The sequence below is a fragment of the Paramisgurnus dabryanus genome, chromosome 17 (assembly GCF_030506205.2).
Source record: "Paramisgurnus dabryanus chromosome 17, PD_genome_1.1, whole genome shotgun sequence".
NCBI classification, from domain to species: Eukaryota; Metazoa; Chordata; class Actinopteri; order Cypriniformes; family Cobitidae; genus Paramisgurnus; species Paramisgurnus dabryanus.
Window position 1 is genome coordinate 20711021 of NC_133353.1, and position 21822 is coordinate 20732842.

At 36.2% G+C, this 21822-nt stretch overlaps 1 protein-coding gene and 1 long non-coding RNA gene across 2 annotated transcripts in view; one reads left to right on the top strand and one right to left on the bottom strand.

Moving 5' to 3' along the window:
• alk (ALK receptor tyrosine kinase) overlaps positions 1 to 21822 on the bottom strand; it is a 921668-nt gene that overhangs the window by 580171 nt on the left and 319675 nt on the right. The gene's annotated exons all lie outside the window — the stretch shown is intronic.
• On the top strand, positions 13863 to 15626 carry LOC135778226 (uncharacterized). Its single transcript, XR_010544460.2, has 7 exons — positions 13863 to 13942; positions 14205 to 14292; positions 14407 to 14518; positions 14628 to 14693; positions 14795 to 14915; positions 15125 to 15221; positions 15302 to 15626. It is a non-coding gene; the product is annotated as an uncharacterized lncRNA (long non-coding RNA).

Here is a 21822-nt window from a genome sequence, read left to right on the forward strand (position 1 = left end):
ATTCTATTTAAACATCTTTTGTGTTTTTCAGTATATTCCCATAAAAGGTTTGAACGTTATTATTACATCTGCATGAATGCGCCCCCCATTATAGTTTAGAGTGGATCATTCCATGCACTACCGGATATATCGGCGCGTAGCTCAAATCAACAAAGCGAGCAGAGCTGCAGGCAGCAGCGAGTGAGTTTGATACATTAAAGAGCGAAGCTGCAAGGAAATAAACTAAGAGTGAAACGTAGCTACACCAATGGAGCAGAAAAGATGATTCACACAAAAATGTTGCAAAAGTCTCCGCTTTTCTCCACACAAACACTGCCACGGTCTGTGCTGCTTTCAGCAACCTCTTTTCCGTCAGACACAGCTCTCTCTCGGCCACGGACACTGATAGTCTGCCGGTAAGTATGCTCCGCAAATAACACAGGATCTACAGTTTATATAATATTAGCGTGTAATCTCAGGTACAGTAAGCTTTAGTCCGCCGAAATGTCTGCCAAGCACCACTAAAGATTGTAATTCATCCCCAATCTGCACACGAATTCGTGATCGCTTTAGTCTCATTTAAATCTCATATGAAAACGGGAGCATGCTTCGGCTTTGCCCTGCATATCACTAGCGAACATCAAAGTACAAGATGTGTACATAGATGACATCTGTATAGTTCAATAATATAAAAACTGTTTACCTAATGTAATGCAGAAGCAATACATGACACTTTACCATCCATATAGAAAGTCAAATTTCACCCCTTGTTTATCTTATTTCGAGTTCTTAACACCTATGATTGCATTATTTTAAAACCATATTATGTTTCTTCTCATCATATTATGTTCATTTGAATACAAAGTATTTTAATTTAAAATATATTTTGTATGTAATGTGGCATTAAATGAAAATGTATTAAAGAAATTAAGTACACAAAGTAAAATAAAAAGTACATAATTGTTATACACGTCTTTTTTACTATGTAGTACTGCGGTTAGTATAAAATCCAATCATATTATCAAACAGTATTAATCTCAACCTCATTGGGGGCTGAAACTTATGTAACTCAGAGGAAAAAAGAGATAGCGATGAAAAAGAGAAAAATACAGTAAAGGGTGCATAAAGGGTGCATAGTTAGGGCCCCGACACATGGTTCGCCTTGAGCCCCCAAATCACTAAATCCGCCCCTGAGCGCTATTTTTCTTTATATAAGAGTTTAAATCTCATTTGAATTAAATGATTCCTGAATAAATTCATGTTAAATTAAATAAGCAACAAGTAAAAAACACAAGAAACAGACAGACATCAGTTGTTATATAAATAAAGATCATATTATTATTATAATTTTTTTAAAGCACCCCAGAAAAAAGGGCACTTTCTCTCCAGGAATAAAAAGGGCAGGTGCTCAAGCCCCCTATGATGTCTATGTGTGCACGTGCCTGATGCCAATGGTATTTTGGAAGTGGTTTGGTAAGTGGAAAATGCATAGATAAAATTCTAAGGACAAAGTTAAACACTGTACTTTAGGGGCTGAGGCTTTAATAAAACAATGACAAAAAAAGATAATGTTTTATTGATGTAAAATAAATAAAAGTGAAGGGGAAATTACATTATGTAATAAATAATTTTCTCTAATACTCACTGGACATAAATATGGGCACCCCTTTATTTAATCCTCTTTGGTACCTCCATTTGCAAGGATTGCAGCTCAGAGTCGTTTTTATAATGTCTGATGAGGTTGAAGAATTCATGGCAGGTGATCTTAAATTATTCCTCCATAAAGAATTTCTCCAGGCTCTTCATATGTTGCTGCTCATACTCTTCAGTCATTTTCAGGTCAGGGAACTGGGATGGCTATGGCAGGACCTTGATTTTGTGTCAGAGACCCATTTTTATTTACTTTGATGTTTGTTTTGAACCAATGTCTTGATGAAAGATTTTACCATGACACATTATAAGATTTCTAGCAGAGCAAGTCAGGTTTTTACTTTTTTATCTGTTGCCCAAACTTTCGAGCCCCACTGTATGTGTGAAACGAAACGGACATTACATCTTTTTTACATAGGGATGTTACATAATTAAACCGGTATAGCATTTCTCCTGACAATATTTCAGCAAACATGTCCCTCTTGGCGGATTAGAATCGGAGTAAGCAATATGTAATTTGCAAATGAATCAGTCATGTAAGTCAGTTCTTTTGTGAAAAGGTTTATCAAAACTGTCTGAATCTGTTCAGTCTGAAACATTCCGGCAGTTCACTTACAGTCTTGCAGTAGTTTCTCTTCACATTATAGAGTAACGGGATCATTGAAGTGGAATATTAAGGGGAATATTATTAAAGTAGAAGTAAGAGTACAGTATGACGTACTTCCCGGCTTGAAGTAATTTTAAGATTTTTCATCAGACCAAGGAATGAACATCTTATTCCAAAAATGTTCTCTGCAGACATCTTCTGTAAACTCTCAATCTTATAACCATCTTTCCCTGTGCATCTTATCTTCTTTATTTTCGCACTCTTCATTGCTCAGGGCTGATATCCAGAAACATGACTCCACAGTAATTATGCTGTTCTTCAAAGGTCAACCACCAATACAGCTTTAGATTTATATACAGTTAAACAAGGTGGAAAGTAAAAATGAGCTTGGAGAAATCATCTCATTTTGTCACAGGAATAGCTTGTATGGTGTGTATGTGTGTGTATGCATAACACAGTCTCACCCCATGTTGTCAATATTTGACGACACTTGACCATTCGTCATATGTTGACGCGAAAGGTATACCTTTCGCGTTATTTTTTGACGAACTGGGGACTTCAATACCATTACGTCCGTTGCATTCTCTTTCCTATTTTCTTACCATTTTCGCGTCGGTTTAGGGTTAGATTACGCAAAATTAAACAGTGTACGCGAAATGAAACAGTTGTCACCTGGCGTTGGGGTTACACTGTTAGATGTCGCTGTAGATTTAGCAGCACTGTACTGTAAAAATCCACAGTACTATACTGTATGTGTACATTACAGTACAGTACTGCAGTTCATAATGCATTCTGGGTAAATTTGTTTGAGCGGGAAAATTTTACAGTATATTTTGGTCTTGATGTAACCTTGCTGTAGCCATTGCTGTAATGTGCCAGGTGTACTTGCAATAATCAGAGAAAGTGCGCCAACGTCAAATCACACAGACAGAGGGAGAGCACAACTCTTGGCTGCAGCTGAAGGAGGACGATTGATTTCTGTCAGTTCGGTAAGTTTGAAATATTTCTGTTTCATGAAAACTTAATTTTTAGTTTAAGAATGTTGTCAATAGTTTGTCACAATATTGTTTTAAACGTGCAATGAGAGAGAAAAACGGTCGCCAACAAAGTTTCAATCTCCCTCAGAAAGTAAGCTAACGTAAACGTTACACACAGATGTCTACCGCTGCTTTAACTCGCTTTACACCCTTTTAAATGAATATAGGGTTGTTTTAACTAAATTATCACGGTTTGGTGAGTTTATATTGTGTTGAAAGTGTGGTGACAATGAAACTATTTTTAACGAAATGGACAAAGACAACCCGCCAGCGCGGTCTTGCGGTCCCAGCATAACGGTCGTTTATCTCGGCGTTTCATCCGTTCAGTTAGCGTCAGAGAAAAGTATGAAGTTCGACTGTTTGGTAAGGCTGACTCGTGGTTGTAAACAGATAGGACTTGACACGCCGTACACAGCATACTGTAGTACCGAACTCCTCCACAGAAGTGAAAACAAGAAACCTTATATTTAACTGGATACATGCATCGAACTCATCGCAGCTTTAACTTCGACCAAATATCATTCAGACCTGGGCTCATCTTAATATCAGATGAACGAAAGGGATTGCCGCGCTTATTGTTGTTGTTATTATATTACGGTATATCAGAAAAAGCAGAGAATATCTTCTCTTAAGCGTTTTACACGCCCAGTAAGTTGTCCAATACATTTTTATGGCATATTGTTTCCACCACTTCAGATGCATTACACGCTGTATATATAAGTTTCCAAAACACATCAAATCAATGCACGAAAAGAGAATGGGCTCCGCATTTACGTACCTTGGTCTTCTCGTCTCTGTCAACTGATCCTTCATCTCTGGATGTAAAATAGTTCATTATAACATCGTGTAGAAAACTGGCATCACCAGGATTGCTCAGATTTAGGCGATCATGTTTATCTTTAAAGTGAGCAGCTAGCTACTAACTTGTTAAAAAACTTTGCGTGAAATAGTGTTACACCGCAGCCGTCCGGGTAAAACATTAAAGGGACAGTCTTTTTACCTTGTCACTATAAATCGCTATTTTCTGCACTAAACGAGACATTTTCAGAGATTTTCTGTAGACAAGATGTTATAGAATAATAATTTAAAAAAGACTTATTTAGATATTTATATATAATATATAATATAACAACTAATATATATATATATATATATATATATATATATATATATATATATATATATATATATATATATATATATTGTTTTACAACTGACTTAACACTTACAGTAATGTTTTATTTGTTAGCATAGCATGATATTAGATTTAAACACTTAATACATTTTTAAATCAATCACTTTGTCTCTGCCAGGGGCGTCGCTAGACCCCTTTTACTGGGGCACGTGCCCCAGTGTAAATCTTTTGTGCCCCTGTGTAAATCTCAAGTTTACATTTTAGCAGTTAACTAGTTTATTCCTTTACAAAGACAATCGCGGCAAAACGGATCTATATGCAATGTAGTTACCCAATTCACGTTTGAAAAAGCGACGCAACAGTCGCACTGACGCGTGCACGCCTCAAGTCATGTCCGCGTCCGCGCACGGACATGAATGGGTGCGCGGACGCGGACATGAATTGAGGCGTGCACGCGACTGTTTTGCCGTGCGCAGCCGCATACAAAGTACACGCGATTGAGTTGGTTTATGAAAACATGGCGAGACTAAAGTAAGTTTCTAAATAATAATGAAAATCTTATTGACGCATGTGATGGACATCAGAAATGTTTTGTGCAAAGCAGGAAAAGGGAAGGAAAAATGAGAGATGATGAATTTAAGGGAGTAAAGACACATAACATCCTACCCTGTCAGGGCTTAAACATTAGAGGGAAAATTTCAGGAAAACCTCTGTCCATAGTCTATAAAATTGCATTGTTCACATACAAAAACTGTGTTATACTGTTCTGTATTTTCAGATATGAAATTCATATTTAGTTCACTAGCTCTAGGTCATTACATAATCAGTTAGCAGTAACTAAGATAGATTTTTTAGTAGTCATAAAATGAAAATATTCTTAAAAATAAAAAAAGAAGTTATTAATCACTGTTATGTAAATGCAAATGTGCATAACATTTTTTTCTCTCCAGCCATTATTTCCAAACATTTTATGCCTTAAGACATGTTAATTATGTTGTATATATGTATATATGAAGATGATACTTAAATATTTTTAAATAAATGTTTGTCTTTCCCAGTACTTGTTGCAATGTTGGAATAGTGGGTTTAGCAAAGGAAATTGTATCTTGCACACAGCAGGCTTTCAAGAAAAAGTAAAAAAAAAAAAATGGGGGGCCTGTGCCCCAGTAGAGCTTTATGTCTAGCAACGCCCCTGGTCTCTGCACAATGAACATTATCAAATATTATTAATGTTGTAAAATATATTGTTCATTGTTAGTTCATATTAGCTAAGGCATTACCAAATGTTAAGCAATAAACTCTTATAGAAAAGTGTTACTAAATTTTCTTTTACCATTTCCTTCACAATGTCTACTTATTTCTATGGCTAACAGATTTTGTAACATTTGTCTTTTTTACAGTCTTACCATTGCTTGTAAGCTGGATTGGGTAAGATGGATCATCTTTAAAGGCACCAGGCAAGTACATGATGTACAGTTACAAGTCATGTATTTTTTCGACTGCAATATTAAATGCTTTCACGTCACATGTAAAAGTACACAGGAATGTGGCTGATCACTTTTTATTTGTAGTTTACCTGAGTGTCATTGCACTTTTCAGGAGTTAAGGCAGATGTGGAGGCACAACGGGTGACACCATACACACACCAAGCACATTGTTCGGTAAGTTTGCACTTTACCACTACAGTTTCTTTAAATACCCATGTATACACTCATTCACAATTCCCACACACAACACTGTAACACGACCATACACAACATGTACACAATTGTCTTAGTTTGCCATGTAGAAATATACAAACAGAAATATTCAGACTTTGGTTATAAGAAATTTAATTTAATAATTGTATTTATTTAGCAGAGGTGTCCCTGGACTTTATTGACAAAAGATTTTGTTTTCAGAATAAAAAGTTGTGTCCAAATCAGTAACAATTGTTCTTTCTGTTCAGGACATTCAATCATGACATGATCCATGTGGATGCTGTCCATTGAGGAAAGAGTTTGTTCAGCGGTAAGTGAATCTTCTGTATTTTAATGTAATTAGGTGTGGAACAGTAGAATAAGAGCAAAAGGTTTCAGAATAGGGGTAAATTCAAGGCTGAGTTAAATTTTTTAAGAATCTTTTTCTATCTTATATTTGTTGACTTAATGTTTATGATATTTCTAACAGGTTTCTGGATAGAATAAATTCCAAAGATGGGAAAAAGTGCACATCCAGACAAGGAGCAAGCAAAAAGACAAGGAACTTGGTGCAGAGAAAAGCTGTGGCCATTAACCCCCATGTGAACAGCTTCATGCAGTCCCTGATTGAGTTCGAATGGACGACTTCAAAGTAAAGGCCACTGTGGTCTGTCTGCCAGTTTAATGCATTAATTTTTAGTGTTAAATGAAATTCAAGTAGAATATTTAAAACTATGGGCCAGTGTTCTTTTTACCACAGTGAAATGTTACCTTTTAGTCGATGATGGACTTTAAACTGAAAACTTCAAACTATGGAACAGTGTTCTATTTGCCAGAGTTAAATATGTTACAGCAGGGGTCTCCAAACTTGTTTATACTTGTTGATTTTATTTTATGTTACTTGATTATATGTTTATTATTGTTTAAAATCTTGTTTTAAATGTTTTGTTTCAATTAAATGTTTTTTTTAAATAAAATTTTGATACAAACATTGCTTGGATTGCCTTTTAATTCATTATGTCATGTCAAGGATAGCATTTTTACCATATTAATAACTATAGATTTAAACCTAAATCTCTATCTATTTTATATAATATTATTGTATTAACTGTAATAAGTAATAAATAGTATTTATGGGTCAATATAGACATTACAGTAAATTACTGTAAAAATAGACTACTGTAATAAAATATTGTAAAATTACAGTACAGTACTGCTTTGTAACTATACAGTACTAGTTTGTGTACTGTAAAATGGTATTACAGTACAATACTGTAAACCCAAAATACAGTAACTTACTGGCAACCGTGCTGCCAGTACCGTACTGTAAAAATACAGGGAAATCGTTAACAGTGTAGAGTTAGGTTTGGGTAGGGATGTCATTATGTAAATCTAACCCTAAACCGACGCGGAAATGGTAAGAAAATAGGAAAGAGAATGCAACGGACGTAATGGTATTGAAGTCCCCAGTTCGTCAAAAAATGACGCGAAAGGTATACCCTTCGCGTCAACATATGACGAATGGTCAAGTGTCGTCAAATATTGACGACATGGGGTGAGACTGGGTTGGTATGCACGTGTGCATGTGTGTCTATATTCCCAGCATGCTGATATGCGTGCTGGAACTACAAAATAGATCATGTTGTTTGTGTCATGAAAGATCTCTACAGCAGAAACCCTAATCCTCACCCAACCGCAAACATAAGCTTTATAAATGGAGGAGTTTATTCTTACTTAAAGCCTATAAGGATACCATCTGGAAAGACAGTAAACTAATAACGTCGCAGAGAGGTTGAACATTACCCGTGAAATTGTCTGGAAGAGACAAGTGTCCTATGAAAAAGTCAGTAACAAGCTTTGTTTGACCAATAATGGAGTTTCCACTTCACTAGTGGCTGTCCGCCAAAAATCGAAAGATAATCAGACACAATGATTTAATATCCCCACTACATATAAACACCAAGAATGTGCACACTGACATGGACAATAACAATGTCAAAAGACATACAGTAGCATATTCACACTAATTGGACAAAGTGCAGACAGTGTTTTAATTTCATCACCATGAACATTAGGGATAATAAGGGTCTTATTTTCTTCTTTGAAAGGTATGCTGTAGCTGTAATTAGGGCTTATTGTCATATTTATCTTCTGCTGTGGTGAGTAGCTGACTAAGGCAGGCAGACATATTTATCAATGTAGTTAATATTGTTAAGCGCACCAAGAAAAGGCCTCACATGGATCACCATCGCCCCCTGCGGATAAGTTGAATGACAGGGGTAATGTACTGCAACCAATATAATTTTACAGTAAGCAACATTTCTTTTAAAATGCCTAGTTTGAGCCTGCCAGCCAACTTTCAAGTTCACCTACAATAGTGTTACAAAACATGAGTTCTTAAGTGCTCATCTTGATGTGAACAATCATAACAATTATACAGTACATAAAATAAGGCCTAAAATAAAATTAATTAGGTACTAAATTAGTTACAGTAGAAAGGATGCTATTGGGCACACTAATAAGACATTGGGTTATTTTAGAGGCAAAGTTTATTAGCCAACTTTAAGACTTTAATGCATATACCTTACAACAATTGCAACAGTTTTAAACTGCTAAATAAAGTGAAGGTCAAAGTGTTAAAAATGTTGAGGTCAGACATTGTGCATAATACAGCACCAGAAAAACACAGATAAAACAAATGACATCTTCACAGAGGAATGCTTATAGACATACAAAATCCATTACTTACTGCAATAACTAAAACTAAATGGGGAACACTTTACAAAAATGTTGCATTACACATTAGTAAATGCATTAACTAACATCAACTATAATAAATGTATAATAACTGTAGCAGACATCCCAACCTGCAAAAAGTAATTTCAGAGCGGTTTCCCGAAGCACCCTAACCCCCCCACATCACCCCCCAAAATAGCATAATATTCAACCCAGTATCACGAAATTACGTACCTATAGTCACGTAAATTTGTGAGTCTTAAGCGTGTGACTGACACGTTATTTGCCTTTATACGTGAACATGTCACACATTTCTGTTTACTTGTCACTGTCTTGTATTTCTTACTCAACTTTTTTGTCCTATTTTCTTACCATTGTTGCTTCGGTTTAGGGTTAGATTTACATAAAATGACATCCTTACCCAAAACCAACTCTAACCCTTATGCCAGGGACAATAGTTTAAAAATCATAAAAGGTTAAAAAATGTATCATGAAACAAAAAAGGTATAAACCAATACTTAAAGTGACATCCTAACACAAACACCAAATCCAACCCTGGTTTGAAAACAGGACAAAACAGTTGAGTAACAAATATGTGACAGTAATACGTTAACAGAAATGTGTGACATGTTCACGCAAAAAGGTGGAAAACCGTGTCAGGGTCACGCTTAAGACTCACAAATTTACGTGACTATAGGTACATCATTTTGTGATACAGGGTTGTGATATTTCTATAGGCCTTTGCAATTATTGGTAACGCTTTACTTTATTAACTAACATGAACTGACCATAAGCAGTATATTTGTTACTGTATTTGTAATCTTAGTTAACTTTAACGTTCATGGTTTTTTCATGTTAATTCACAGTGCATTTACTAATGTTAACAAGCTTTGAATTATGTATTAGTAAATGTTTAAATAACATTAACAAAGATTTAAAAAAATGCTTTATAAGTGCAGTTATTAGTTCACGTTAACTAATGAACCTTATTGTGAAGTATTACCCAATTATTTGTTAATTATATTAAATATCGATCACTTTTACTATTTATATAATCTGCTTATACTATTTATGTAAACTGTTTTTATTTATATCCCATTGCAACTTTAAACAAGTCTAATGAGTTTGTTATTTTCATGTAACATTGGCAACTAGCTGGCCTGAAAAATATGAACATGAAATTAAATGATCTTTTACAATCATTTAACCCGCCATGGGTAATGCTGAAGTCACTGTTACAAACTGTACAGCGTGCAGGATTGTCATTATTTTTAACTTTTTGGGGCACTGTCCCTCTGCCATGGCGCTCTTGTTTCTAAATACACTAATTAATTCAGTTTGGGACTCGGGAGAAGAGATAAAAGTCCTGCCACACTGACAATTGATTGGTTGATTTACCAAAACAGGCCACATAAGCACACACACGCAAGATTTTAAGATTTTAAGGGACTTAAGAGCTCTTGCTCACTCGCTTTAGATTCCAGGTAGTGGTGAGCGAGTCACTCGAAACTCGGATCATTTAACCCGATCCCTAAAATGACTCGAGAACCATGAGTCCTTAGTGACCATTAACCCGAGTCAGTTGAGTCCCCTGAGATTTTGCATTAAAAATTAGAAATTGTATCAAACACAAAGCTCTTTAAATGTTTACAACAGACTTACAACAAATAACTCTACATAAGCTGCCATAGGTTCTATACCTTGCAACAAAGAGTTAATTTACATCACCAAATGTCGACTGGGGGTACCGAGTTAGCCAAAAGCTGCTATTCCGGATCGTAATTTCCTGCAGCTCCGAGTCCGATTACAAATGGATGTGTGCTCGCGACAATGAGTTGGTCGGCGGCTCGGGGATTCACACAGAGAGTGACTCAACTCATAGAGCTTGAATCCTGGACTAGGAGAAACGAGCCTTGCTCATGTTATTAACCCACTGAGGCTAATCTGTTACAATATTTTTAACTGGCACAATGGTTTGTGTAGAAGCTGCAAATGTTTAAACATTTTAAATACGAGGACTGCTGCAGCAGTGCTGCTGAAAAGATCCGCCACCGACGGACATACACGGCTACTCTTGTTGACTGAGTCACTCAGAGTGAAGTGAGTGGTTCACACACAGGACCCGTGCAGGAGCTGGCGGCTCTGTCTGGGACTCACTCACAAGATCATGTTATTGCGCGGATGAGTGACTGTGTGGCTGCATTAACTGAAGCCTATCATGGATCTTTTAAGACAATCTGAAACAGGACACGTTCCTCTCACGTCCAAGTCAACAAAGCCTGACATCTTCTAAACGTGGTGTTGATATATTTGTCGTTATGAAATGAAACTAAACACACCGAACTTTTACAATTATGTTATTGATAATGTTACCACGGACATTCATGTTTTTTACGAGTTCCTCAGGTCACATGAGCCCTTTTTTGCGAGCAGAGGAGTCGTAGACTCGTAGCTGCATGCGTGATCTGAGTTGCTTGGTTGGCATTAGTATGACTTAGCGATTGGAATTGGGAGATTTTGACCAAGTGACTCGAGTGACTCACAACCTGGATCATATTAGTGAGTGACTCAGAATAACCCGAATCCCTAAAAAGATCCGGGTTGACCATCACTAATTCCAGGAGATTTTAATTAATTTGCTGGCATCAGGGAGCCGCTATCAATATGCTGGAAACTCCCGGAACTTCTGGGAGACTTGGGATATCTGCTGTAGAGGTATTGTTCATTGATCATGTCTAATAATCAATTAACTAATGTTAAAATACAAAAAAATACAACCTTATTGTAAAGTGTTACCAACAAAACTTTTGCACCTAAATTCTGAGCACATTTTTGTGAACACCATCTGTACATTGAAAATGGTGATGGCTGTATCATTGGGAATAATTCCCCACAGCAGCAACTGGAAAACTCTTTATACAGAAAAATGGATGTACAGTAGTTAGGAACAAACATTCCTAAAGGAAAACATGCTACAATCTGCTCTGGCACTGGGATTTGAAAAAAAAATATTAATCTTCTTGAAGAACATTTACCAAACCACAAAGATCTTGCCATGCTGAAGAGACTGAAAACTAAAACAGCTTAATTCCCTGGAGTGGGCAAAGCTTAGACCTCAGTGTAACTGAACATCTGTGCAATGACTTTGTAAATTGCTGTTTACTAATAGTCTATAATAAATTTATTTAGAATCTCTTTTTTTATTATATTTTTTCTCAATTTGGCTACATTGTTTATAATGGCAACAGCAGATTTTAAATCTTTGGTTATGAAAGTACTTCCAGACAAGGTTTTAGTTTTCCCATTGGTTTTCCTTACTTGTTGTTTATTAAATCAAGTAGATCAAAATGCCAGCTGTATCTTTTAAAGTTAATAGAGATATTATGTATTGTGAATTTACAGTCTAAGCAAAATCACAAGTGCCTTTCAACAAACCACACTCACTAGAGTCTGGAGTTAGACAATGTTTCCATGGATACGTGATCTGGCGAGCTTTCCGTGCTTGCTATACCTGGCCAGCCAATCCAGTTGAGAGGGAAAAACTGCAGATGCAGTCCAATACACATGTAGAAGAAATTATCAAAAGCTTTTTGAAGTACTCCTTTGAAATTCTGAGGTACTGGTGCCTTACACAATGTAACTCTTTCTGAACTAATATAAGAGAGTAGAGGGGTTCTTTAATATTCAGAGAAAGAAACATGTTCACTATTCCTCTCGTGTGATTCACTAAATAGGCTAAACATATTTAGCTTTTTTCAAAAATAAACATTAAAAATTATTTATGTATGTACAATAAACAAAATTAAAAATCGTAAAACTTGTTGCTTTAACCCTAATTTTCATGAGCTGAACCCAAAGTTCTAAAATGTTTTCTATGTACACAAAGCCCTATTCCTCAAATATTGTTCACAAATTTGTCTAAATCTCTGTTAGTAAGCACTTTTCTTTTGCCAAGATAATAAATCTACCTCACAGGTTTGGCATATCAGGATGCTGATTAGACAGCATGATTTTTGCACAGGTGTGCCTTAGGCTGGCACAATAAAAGGCTACTCTAAAATGGGATGTTTTATCACACAGCACAATGCCACAGATGTCGCAAGTTTAAAGGAAGCGTGCAATTGGCATCTGAAGGAATGTTGCCTGTGATTGTCCACCAGAGCTGTGTTGCAATACGCCATCTCCAAAGGCGTTTCAGAGCATTTGGCAAGATAACCCACTGGTAACCGCAGACCACGTGTAACCACCCCACCCCAATACCTCCAGATCAAGCATCTTCAAAGCCAAGGCCCTGTCCCAAATGGCGCACTTCATGTGGACAGGTCAATTGGTTTGCATAACCAAAAAAATTCTTCACAAACTGTCAGAAACTGTGTCAGGGCAGTTCATCTGCATGCTTGTCATCCTCATCGGGGTCTCAACCTGTTGTTCTGAAAATGCTCACATTTGATGGCATCTGGCACTTTGGAGGGGTGTAGGAGCAGACATATATTACACTGTCAGAAATAGGGGTACAGTAGGGGTCCATTTCTGTCCCCCAAGGTACAATCAACACAAAAGTACCCCATAGGGCTCATTATTGGACCTCAAGGTACACGTATGCACCTTTTTGAGGGTCAAAAAGGTACATATTTGTTCCCAAGCATTAAAAGGTACATATTTGTACCATTTCTTTTAAAGGATAAGGTACAATGTTAAGAGACAGCCTCTTGCCTTTTTTTTTTTATTTGTTGTTCTAGACAACTGCTGTAAATCTGGTGAGTAACGTAAATAACTATTGTGTCAATTTTTGTTTCCTTTAGTTGGACACATGGGTATTGAAGTAGTATTAGTTTTCTTCAGTTCATTGACAGTGTGTTTAATTTTAAATTTAAATTTTAAATTTTAATGAAAAAAAAGTTAATTTCACTTAATAAAAACTGTGATATGAACTCAAAAAGTGCAATTGATTAACCATTATTTAAACTGAATAAATACTGAATAACTGAATCCCTCACACACACCGAAAAAAACCCGCGCTTTTATTTTGACACGCGCCCATCCCCCCACATCTCACGGTCGCAGTCAGTTTCACAGAGCAGCGCAGGAGGACGAGACGACAGTTAAAGAACATTAACAGGTAAGCACTGGAAACTCATTCATCATCTTTAAAACATTTTTAAACTTTAAAAATGTGTTGTTTGTCGTGGCTCTTCATTTTAATACTGATTCGGTTACGGTTATTTGTGTAAAGTTGTATAAGACGAGTCAACGCGATATTGACACAGCACTATTGCCTCATACTCCTCAGACTCATTTTTATGAGCTGGTTAATGTTCATTTAGTACACCACAGTTATGTAAGTGGAGAAATAATTCATATTTTTGTGTGTTTTCTCACAGTTTAGTTTGAATCTCTCTCAGTCAGTCAGGGGGAGATTAACTGACAGACTGTATAACGTTACACGTCTTACCAAGAAACCTTTTAAAGGTAAGTTAACGTTACCACATTTATTTATTTATTTATTTATTTATTATGTTGTTTGAGTACACCACAGTTCTGTAAGTGGAAAATTAATTTATATTTATGTGTGTTTACTCACAGTTTAGCACAAATGTTTCCCGTGGAAGTTTGAATCTCTCTCAGTCAGGGGGGAGATTGACTGACAGACTGTCTACTTGCCACCAAACAGTAATTACCCTGAAACCTTTTTAAGGTAACGTTTTTCCACATTTATTAATTTATTTATTATGTTGTTTGAGTACACCACAGTTCTGTAACGTTAAGTGGAAAATTAAAAATATATTATGTGTTTTCTCTCTCAGTAAGGACTAACGTAAACTGACTCTCTGTCTGCTCTCAACCAAACAGTCATTTAAGACCTTCTAAAGGTAACATTACCACATTTATTAATGTATTTATTATGTTAAGTGAGTACACAACAGTTCTGTAAGTGGAAAATTAATTCATATTTATGTGTGTTTTCTCACAGCTTAGCGCAAACGTTTCCTGCGCAAGTTTGAATCTCTCAGTCAGGGGGGAGATTGACTGACTGACTGACTGTCTACTCGCCACCAAACGTCAAAAGTCAGTTACACAGAATCCTTTTAAAAGTAACGTTACCACATTTATTTATTTATTATGTTGCGTGAGTACACCACAGTTATGTAAGTGAAAAATAATTCATATTTATGTGTTTCTCTCTCAGTAAGGACTAACGTTAACTGACTGTCTGTCTGTCTGTCTGTCTGTCTGTCTGTCTGTCTGTCTGCTCAACCAAACAGTGGAAAATTAATTCATATTTATGTGTGTTTTCTCACAGTTTAGCACAAACGTTTCCCGTGCAAGTTTGGATCTTTACCATTGAGGGTGGCTGACTGTTCTCGACCAACCATCATTCACACGCAAAAACTTTAAAGGTACCACATTTATTTATGTTGTGAGTATACCACAGTTCTGTCAGTGGAAAATGTATTCATATTTTTGTGTTTTCTCACAGATAAGTATGAACGTGCCCAGAGCAGTTTTCGATCTTTACCATTAAGGAGGCTGACTGACTATCGTCTACCACCCGTCATTAACACAACAAAAACTAAAGAAATGTTACTCCATATGGACCTATTCATTTACTCATTATGCTGTGAGTACACCACAGTTTTATCAGGGAAAAAATTTATATTTGTGTGTTTCTCACTGCTTGGCAAGGACAGATGTGGCCCTGTTAAAAATGTTTAAATGTTGTTTGGTTTAAGGAACGAACAGCACACTGATTTGTTTTAAAATATTCCTATTTGGACAGTCTGTTAAAGCCATAAAGGAATACTTGATATATTTCATAAGTAACGTGTAAATGTAATATTAGTTTTTAATGTTGTGAATTTGGACTGAACAGCACACTTCTGTTTTATATCTAAACCTTTTGTCAAATAAATGATTGTTCAATAAACTGTGTATTTTATCTTTTCTGTTATCATTTTTTATACTAATGTTTAAAATGTACCTTTACGCTGAACGATTGGCTAAACCAACACAAATATATTGAGTCATATGCACTTATAATTTAAAGTTTACAGTACTTAGATTGAGATATATGTATAAGTTTTAAAACCATAATCAATGAGTGTACCCTGTCAAAGCCAATTTCGTACCCTTTTTGAAGGGTCCATATTTGTACTGTTAAATAAAGGTACAAAATTGTCACCAGAGGTACAAAACTGGTCTCTTAAGGTACAAATCACAAGGGTACAAATTTGTACCCTCTGCCAAGGGTACAAAAACTGTACCCTTGAGGGTACAGCCCCAGTGACAAGCCATTGTACCCCTAAAGGTACAATTATGTCCTTTCTTTTCTGAGAGTGTATGGAAACGAACACAGGTGCATTTATTGATGGCATTTTGATCCTTTTTGAATACTGATAGCATGGTAGATGGAAATTGTTGTGCCATTCATCCATGACCATCACCTCATGTTGCAGCATGATAATTAATGGACCCATGTTGCAAGGATCTGTACAGAATTCTGGAAGCTGAAAACATCCCAGTTCTTGCAAGGCCTGCAAACTCCCCCAGACATGTCACCTATTAAGCATGTTTGGGATGCTCTGAGTCAGCGTATAGGACAGCATGTTCCAGTTCCTGCCAATATCCAGCAACTTTCCATAGCCATTGAAGCTGGACCGACATTTCACAGGCCACAATTAACAACCTGATCAACTCTATGTGAAGAATGGAAAAAATATTTTGTAATGTTTGTTTGTTATTAATATGTATGTATTTTCAAATGTTTTGGCAATTCAGTTAGCAGACTAATTTAAGTATTTAGAGTTTTAACGCCGGGCTGTCTGTTTTTTCCACTGGCTCACGTGCTTCTCCGCCAAATCAATGCACATCATAAGAGATTTGTTAGCTTTACAGTATGTTAAAAAGCCTACTTTATTTTGTTAATACAGCTAAATGAGTCAGACACACGGAAGATAAAACAAAACGGAGAACATTTATTTAATGCGGTGCTCTGTGGAAATGAACCGGATAACTGCACATGCCTTAGCAGCAAACAATAGCAATAACTCCGTCTTTGTAAAGCGTTGTTAAATTAAGCTCTTAACTTTGCACAGTCAGCATTAAGGTATCAAGCTAGCTTACGTTATTTGTAAAATAATGTTTAATTCAGATATATTTTTGTTAGATTCATGTGTTGTCTTTACTGGATACGTTTTCTCCGCAGCTGGCATTATAGTGAGAAGAACAGGTTTTCACCGGAGCAGATGGGCTAAATATAGTTGTCTTTCTAAACAAAAACATGTCAAACTAAACAAAGAAGATATTCATATCTGAGGGTTTTAAAGCCATTAAAATGCCATAATTTTTTATTAGCGTTTTGTGACATTAACCGTTAAAACAAAACCACAAAAAGTTGCACCTCAGTTTTCATATGTATATTGCATGATTCACAAAGGATGAATTAAACAAACAGTATAACTGTTAACAACCTGATGTGTCACTAGTGCTCACCAGTTCTTACAGACGTGAGGCACATAATATATAACAGCATCCCTCGGACCAGTGCTCTCCGAATTTGGCAGGGTATGTGCCACATGCTGTTTGGCTTAATTTTCTCCCCAACTTCATGTGTTGAATCCATTTCTATTACACGCAAAAATCCAACCGGGCCCCGCAGGTCTCCCGCGAAATTTTCTGACCGCCCACTCCCACCCGCAGCAAACTGCCCACCCCTGTGAGATTTGCGCTGGGTCTCACAGGAGCCCAAAACCAATGCAGCTTTCTGACCTGTAAGTGTTTCTCATTAGTTATAGTATACATTAGGGATGTGCATCGATGCATTGCGTTCCCATTGAAAAGACCAGTCTAAAAATCGATTCTGAATCGTAAGGCTCCGATTCAGTGTTTCATGCACAGCTTGTGCATGTACTACGGCTCCGTGATCAGTAGGAAGTCCTTATCAATCTAAAATCACTATGAGTTTGACTCGTTTATAACGAGTATTTAAAAAAGCAACACTCGTCAAACACAATCATTCAAAATATTCTCTATTATCATGAAAATACCTGAAACAATCTGAAGAACAGCGATATAAATATTCCTGTAGACATTTCCTGGAATAGTGTTTGTAATGATACTTCTTCTGTGGCACAAATGGAGTTTCTGCACGAAAGTGCCCCCTGGCTTTTGAATGTGGCGGCATTTCACCGTAATTCATTCAAATTCATTAATTGAGAAAACGCGCATTTGCCCGATTAATTGTCACAACCCTAGTATACATACACTATATGTGCTGGTCATTAACTTACACTGGCCTGTAAGTACTACACACTTACCAGGTATATACAGTTTGTAAGTACAGTAGTGTTTCTCGTTAGTTACAGTATACCTACTGTACAACATAAGTATGTATCTGGTATTACTTAGTACTTTTCTAGATTTACCTTAAAACTACCAAGTATGTACCACTGGTAAGTACATTCCATTTAATTACCACATAGATCCCAAAAGTAAGTACAAGACATATGTCTGTAAGTACAACATATTTCCCATATATGCACAAGGTAAGTACATGTACTGTAAAATAAAGTGTGCTATTTTAAAGGCCCCCCAAAAGATTTTTTTTTTTTTTAAAGTGTTGTTTATTACATTGGGTGAGAAGGTCATAGGACTGCACTCTCTACAGTCCTTATTATATTATTATATCTTAATAACCTGACAGCCATAAAGTAAAAATAACATCCAAAAGAAGATTAATAATGCATTTCCATCATAATATCATTTCATCACTAAGTTAAATGTATTCCTCTAGTAAAGGAGAAGACAGGGTTTATTAACATATTAACACCTTGATGAATATCAAATGTCTGAAATAACTCATTAAAAGCAACTGATCTTTTTATTCATCTAACCACTTTTGATCACTTTCAGATTTGGCTCCTGGTGGTCAAATTTTTTTATTAGATGCGTATCTGCACATTTCATGCATTCAATGCCCATGCCATTGTAGCTGTTTGGAAGGTTGACATCTAAAAATATTTTCTTAAATGAAAATTCAAGGACTTTTGTCATCATCTTTCATTGTCACAACTACATAACATTTGCATCACACATGTGCTCTCAGAGGTCCATGAGACTTTTTGCAACTTTGTCTGAGAGGTTTAAATACATTTATCTCCTTACTGGTATAAAATGTCAGTGTGTTTTGATATGGATTATTTATTGAATGACAGAATAAAGCTTGGTTCCACAGTTCAGTTCCACTGATCAGACTCACTAGGATGGGTTAAATGCAGAGGTCACATACCAAGTATGAGTTACAATACAAAAGCAATTATGTCATTTTCAAAAAAGCTTCAAACTACTTTAAGTAGATTTCCAAAAGTTAAAATTCTGTCATCATTTACTGAGTTTCTTTATTCTGTTTAATACAAACAAAAATATTCTGAATGTGTGAAAATCTCTTATTGCTGATGTGACTACCATGTTTCTTTGCTTTGTCTTTTACAACGAATAATCATCCTTATTTAATTTTGCATTGCCATCTGCCCCTTGATACTGTATTGGTGTAGTTCGACTAACTCTTTATTTATAATAACCCCTCTTTGTTGTTTCAAACCAGTGTGAAATGAACATGCTGTTGAGGTCATGGGTCCCTTAAGTAGTTTACAAAGGTGAAAAGGTTAATTAGGTTCAGCAGAGGGAGCTAGATCCCTAGACACACTGCACACCCCTGACTTGTGCATTCTAATAGAATAATGCCAGTGAAAATTAATATTGGTCAGAGGTTGAGCTTTCACAACTCCAGAGATTCAGTGGAGTCATTGGCTATGTTAAATTAAAAGTATTAACTTTGTTTCCTACATTTTTAGTAGAAATATAAATAGTTGTAAACGAGTGGGATCAGTAAATGATGACATGACTTCCAATCTTCTCTAACCCTGTAATACAGTAAAAGGCAGAGCATGCGAACAGTGAGCGAAGCATCATTGTGATTTACTCTCATTACAAGAGTGCTCCACTACCACTTACTCTCAAGCCTAACTCATGTGCATTTTGGTGTTAAGCACCTTTGAAACACCATTGACAGAAAAAAAATATTTCCTGAATCAATATCTTTTAAGAAGGTGAATGAAAATACTAGCGTATCTGAATAAAAGGCAATGACCGCAAAGAGTAATTGGAGTGTGGGCAGGTGATTATGACTAATTACAATTACGCTTTGTAAAATCTTAAAAGGTGTGTGTCAAGGAGGGACATTCTAAATGCTAAATGTGAGAAACATTTACACTGAAAATTTACTCAATTTTTTTAAGGTAAGTGGTTGCAATCAATTTATTTAAGCTACATTTAAACATCTTGTAAAATTCAATCTTAAAGCTCCACTGTGTAAGATCTACTCCCATCTAGCGGTGAAAGTCTATATGACAAGCAACTGAATAATACTTTCTAGCCCCCCCCATTCGGAACGCGTTTTAACTCGTACGGTGGCCCGGCCGTGTCATGCCAAGGTTAACATGGCTTCCAGTAGCTACAAAGCAAAAGCAATGAGAAAAAAATGAACAATTTGCAATGTCCTTTGCCTGTGATCCATCAAAGCACACAGATTTATGTTTAACATGAAAAAAGTCTGATTGTCATGATATGTCCGCTTAAAATCACATACAAAAAGCAACCATGACGGGTTTAAATGGTCGCGAACTAATATTATGTCAAAGTACAATTCTTATGTTTTAAGTACACGTTACATGTCCGTGTATATGTAAGAGCTTTCTCTCATATTGGTGAAAAAAGATCGCGCAACTTTCACACGCTTGTAAAATGAAACGAAATACACGCAGATCAGACGCTTTTATCAGAGTATTATGTCAGACATTATGTCAGAGTACAATGCTTATGTTTTAAGTAAACGTTACATGTCCGTGTATATGTAAGAGCTTTCTCTCATATTGGTGAAAAAAGATCGCGCAACTTTCACACGCTTGTAAAATGAAACGAAAGACGCGCAGATCAGACGCTTTTATCAATGAAAGGCTAAAAATAGGGCTGTCACCGTGTGTTTGTTCTAGAGGTCAGAAAAGATGAAAAACATTTATCTCAGTACCTCAGATTACATAAATGGGCGGAGAGACGGCGTGTGTCTGTTTGAACACATTAAACCACATGCATGTTTACACTAACAAGTGTTATGCATAATCATGCTAAAGTTAGCCAAGGAACTATAAAACTTCAAGTTTATGGACTGTATAGATGTAAACGAATATGCTGAATTACCTGTGGAGAATATAGAAAGTGCAACTTAAGTGTCCCTTGAGCCCCCTCTTGGAAAACTAACTCCAATAGTGACTTTGGTCTTGATGTTTTTCCTGTCACGTTGTCGTTTAAAATCCCCGTTTCGCATCCTTGGCGATTTGTTTTAATGTCCTCAAGAATATGTCTTCAACAGGCTTTCAAATTAAAGCATTAGATCGCAGGTTCATCACGGTGTGCGGTTGTTGTAAAATCCGAAGGATTCAGCTACGCAGGTCACGGCTGGATACGTCATCAAGCCTGGTTTATTTAAATCAACTGAGCATTATATTTGCAAGTCATACGCATATTACATCAATTTACAATTAACTAAGAATAATTGTCAGCTTTATAATTGTTAATATTCTGAAATAAGACTGTCTTGATGACGTATACCGCCTACACATGCAACCTCCGGAGGCTTCAGCCAGCAGCCAGCGTGGGTGTAGAGTGAAAGCGCGAAAGGCGGAGCTTGAATTTCAGGAATGTCCCTCGTCGGCGAATGTATTTCAAAGATGGAGGCACAACATGGATTATAATAATCCTAATGATCATGTTCATAACAAAACCTGCATGAAGAAACATGTTCGCCTATTACACTAAAATAAATATTTACTCACACGTGTACAAGTTAATGCAAGTCTGTTAGGTAAAAGGAAATTACTATTTATGTTTCTCCCTGGGCCCAGTTTTTTTAAAAGTAGTAATTGTTTGAAATGGTTAATCTTTATT